Here is a 4,670-nt window from a genome sequence, read left to right as displayed (position 1 = left end):
AACAAGGTAAATCTCTTATTCTTTCTTCCATTTTCATCTTCTCATGCTTGCATTTCAATTAAAACCATGCTTTGCTTGTATCCAATGCTAGAAATCATGCTTAGGAATGCTTAGAAACATATTCCCTAGGTTTTAAACACAATGCCATGCATAGACAACAAGTTTTAACATATTGGTGTTCATCTCGCAATGTTTTTATACCGAAATCGATATCTTTAGAAAAATTCCGTTTTCTCTCAAACCGCTTGAAATTTTCGCACGAGATCAAATGCTACATGCTCAAGATGACATTGTAGATTTGATTAAACCAATTTCAACTTTTCAAAAATCCAATTTTGACCTAAATTGCAAAATCCCCAAATTCCTTCTTGCTGAATTTTTCGCTTTAATCCAAGTTTTCGATCGATTTTCATCAAACAAACTTCATAGACATGAAATTCCAAATATTGCGCACATGCTAGTATGTTCAAATCAAATTTCCCTCAAATTTGAAATTTCCGAAAAATTACGAAAATACCCTTTTGGCTCAAATCTTAAGGTAGCACTAACTGGAATTGTCTCTTGTCTCAGATATCCACTATGCAGAGGGGAGGGCGAGGACGAGGTAGAGGTTGTGGTCGCATTGTAGGTGCTCTTAGGGGCAGAGGTCGGGTTCCTTCGAGCCAAGACGGGAGGTTAGGAGACCGGACATGTTTGACACACCTCGGGCCGAGTTCTGTACGAGGCCTACTTCGATTCTTGCAATATCGAGATGGGACGTCTTCTTCACTTACGCCAGCTCGAGCCTTTAGGATTCGGCGGAGAGTCGACACATTGCGGTGGACTCATCTCTTCACCGAGGATCTGCCGGTATACCGGAACTAGTGAGGTTGTTCTTCGGCAACCTTACCTACACGAAGGAGGCTCGAGGCCAAGGACATCCGCTTAGACTTGTCCTCGGGAAGCGGGGTCTTCCGGACTCGGATTCGCTTCTCCACCCGGACAACGGCTGAGATCTTGCGGGTTCCTTACTATCCACGAGTGTGTGTGGATACTGCGGAGCGAGATCTTGACAGCCATCGATGCCGTACGAGCTTCGCGAGATATGCTCTACGCTATGGGATAGCCGTCGATGCTTCACTCCGTGGACCGGGGGACGGATGACGGATTACGCACGGATTATCGGTCGCATAGTCGGCCGAAACATTATGCCGAAGCCCGGACATCACCATCGGGTCACGGTGATGGAGGCCTTAGTCATCTACCGCATCTACATGGGCTTCGAGATCGATCTCTCCTACATCATTCAGCGGGTCATGCTTTGGACTTAGTTCTGCGGCCTAGCATGCGGAACCTTTGCTATGGGAGGCTACCGACTTTGATCTTCGGGCATTTCGGGGTGAGTTTCGAGGATACACCGGTGGACACTGGTTCACGGGGATACTCTATTGGGACTCGGACCATTCGTCGGATGAGACTACGACGGTCGAGAGAGATCTCTGGTCCGGAGGGTGAGGATGATGAGGAATCGGAGTATGAGGATCGGGGGTCGAGAGGATGGAGGAGAGGATATCGGTCCCGATAGTGATGATCGGGCCGGAGATGATGCGGATATGCACGAGGCTGAGCCTGTGCATCACGAGTTTCCTTCATCACACTTCGAGGCGGTGGCCCTTCACATGCGGTTCCGGAGACTTCGGATCTTGGGGCACGAGATGAGATCGATGACTTCCTGCTAGAGAGGATGGAGGTCGGACGGGAGAGCGGATGTATGAGAGGATGGAGTCACGACGGGATAGGATAGAGCATCGGGTGACTCGGCTAGCGGAGGAGTTCGAGCATACGAGAGATCGGAGAAGATCACCTAGATAGGTTGTGTACCCTAGGATTTCCATTTATGCATTTCGGATGTAATCGTTGTAAAAACTTTTGAAATTATTGAAGTTCATTTTGTTTCCCTTTAATTATTGTATATCATGCACCTTTCTTTTCCTTGCATTAGTGACATTTGTTCAAGTTTAATTATGGTATGTTATTCGGAAATGTTCTGTTATGCCTCAAAGGTTAAGTTTCTAATTCAGTGTTCTATTATTCACTTCTAAGAGTAGAAGAGTCATTTCGGATCAATGACTCGGGAATGTTCGATTATTGTCTTTTGTGGTTAGGATCTCCTCGAACCTTGGGCTCGATACCAATCTGTCACGTCCTCCCAGCCGGTACCCTATCTGGCATACCCGAGAGTGTGATCCACAGCCCGAAGATCAGGTATCGAGTGATCAGCCTCCCATATTCACAATAACATAATCATGAACAATCATAATAAAAGTGCGGAAGATAAACCATAAATCCAATAAGGAAAGAATGAATCATAAATAAATCAGAATGATAGATATAATCAGAGTATCAAACAGATTAGTAAAGTGAGGCAAAAATCCCACTTTACAACCAGCGGAAAAGTAGCTCTAAAAGATAATAAACTAGACAAAATCTAATCCCAGTAGCAAGTACATTGGGTAACTAGATTGTTCTCCACTTTATAGACAACATCCTTATAAGTGTAAATCTCATAAATGGCACAAGGACGCTTCCACTCAATGGTCGGACTAAGCATCGTACGGAGCATAACCACTCGCGGGATCTTCAGTGTAATTGTTGTAACCGCAATCACCTTCCTGGAGATATGCCTCTTCGCCTTGCTCTTCTTCATAGGGACCGTCATAGTATTCAGTACCTGCAGGATAGTCTAACAAACATTGTACAATAAAGGAATGAGTTTCAAAGAAACTCGGTATAAAGCGATTAAAATCCATAATAACATAAATGGCGGGATTCAGAACAAATAGAAATGCAATATGATATGAGACAAGCAATGAATGAATGAATCTAACTCTATGTATGCTGGTCTCTATTGGCAGACATGCTTTAAGTCATAGCACCGTACTTCTTTAGGAAGGTCCACTCACATCCTCAACCATTTAAGATATCTTGGATTCTCTCACGGATCATTTCACCAGTCTTGAGCAGCCGATTGGTAATGGGTCCATCATCCCTCAAGACAAACCATGGCAGGGGGTTAAGTCAACACACTCTCTCACAACCATTTGGTATAAGTACTAGCGCATGTCAGGGTAAAACCTAGCCAAATGCAAGTCTTCCACTTAGTTACATCAAGTCAGATCCAGATACGTCCATTTCTCATCCCTGACGATCCTTTCCGGTATCCTTCACACTAGAGTCCTCATAGTCCCTGACTACGGACTCATCAACCCTATTGATCATCCACATATGGTAAACGGGAAGCTCTCACGTCCTCTCACGGGTTGGTTACCGGTCTTAAGCGCCCGTGAGCCCAAGTCTAACCATATGCAACCCTACCAATAAATGGCCCCCACAATGTGATTCCTGTCCTCTCACGGATTGGTTACCGGTCTTGAGCGCCCATGAATCCCCATTGCTACCACGGGTCGTTCGGTCTCAATACCCCTCCGATTAGGGTCTGACATAACAGGACATCCTAGCCAAACACTACTAGACAATCCTAGATATGTCATCCAACGGTTTAGGAAGGTGTCCAGAGGGCATCTCCGGAAACATCCCATAATATTCCCGTAGTAGTCCAAGGACAGAAGTGTCAAAAGGACACCTCTCCTTTCCAAACCATACTTAAGCATACACAAGAATCAATTCATATCATCACATATATGGTAACTTCATATATGGAAAGAAATCAATAATTACAATCACTTGTATACAATTGGTAAGTAAATCATACATGAATCAATTTAATATGATTAAGCAATGCTACTGTAATCAAAGTTATGCAACAGTAGTATATCATTGTAAGAATCTAATTTAGGAAACATATCAATGATATTCAAATATAGAAACTAGATTCATGCTATCTATGTAATTAAGGAAATAACCATCCTTACCTTTTATAACTCGCAAAGGAATCCTAAGAAATCAAGTAAGATCTTGGCAAACTTGAGAAGAAGGTCCTAAACAAGTATATACAACATATTAGGAAAGATCCCTAACAGAAAAGATACCAAAACATCCAACACAGACCAATTCTGGAGTTGCTGAACTCATTGGTCGAGTGGATTGGTCGACTGGTCCAGTCGACCAATCGATCGACCAATGCGGACGATAACCTAAAAAAAACAGAGTTTTAAGATATGAAATCCGAATTTGGTGGTTCAAAAGGGTACTAATCAAGGGGTAAACTACATCAGTAGTATTCTAACATATAGGGGACCTCAAAACACTAATCAAATCAAGACATCAAGATCCAAATTAGGAAACAAAAAGTTACCATAATTAGATCAACCATGGATTTTGATGAATTCGAAATAGAAATCAAAGACAAGAACAATAGGAGGGTGGATCATTGCTTCAGGTAAAGGTAACATGAAAACATACTTAGATCTTCAAGGAAATAGGCCTAGAAGCATAAATCTAAATAAGGAAATAAAACCTACCATATATGTAACTACCATGATTCATGAAGAACACATAGTATGATAGAAGAGAACAACTAGAGATTGATAGATCATGGATTATGAAAAGAAAACACAGTAATTAACTACTAACATGATCAAAATAGAAGATCCAAGGAGATCAGAATTCAAATCAGAAGTTTAACAAGGTTAGATCATGGTTTGATCATGATTCCTTCAAAAGCTTGCAAT

This window comes from Hakea prostrata, chromosome 1 (assembly GCF_041222555.1).
Source record: "Hakea prostrata isolate BN-2017 chromosome 1, UWA_Hpros_2, whole genome shotgun sequence".
Classification (NCBI taxonomy): Eukaryota; Viridiplantae; Streptophyta; class Magnoliopsida; order Proteales; family Proteaceae; genus Hakea; species Hakea prostrata.
Note: the sequence above shows the minus strand (reverse complement) of the source record.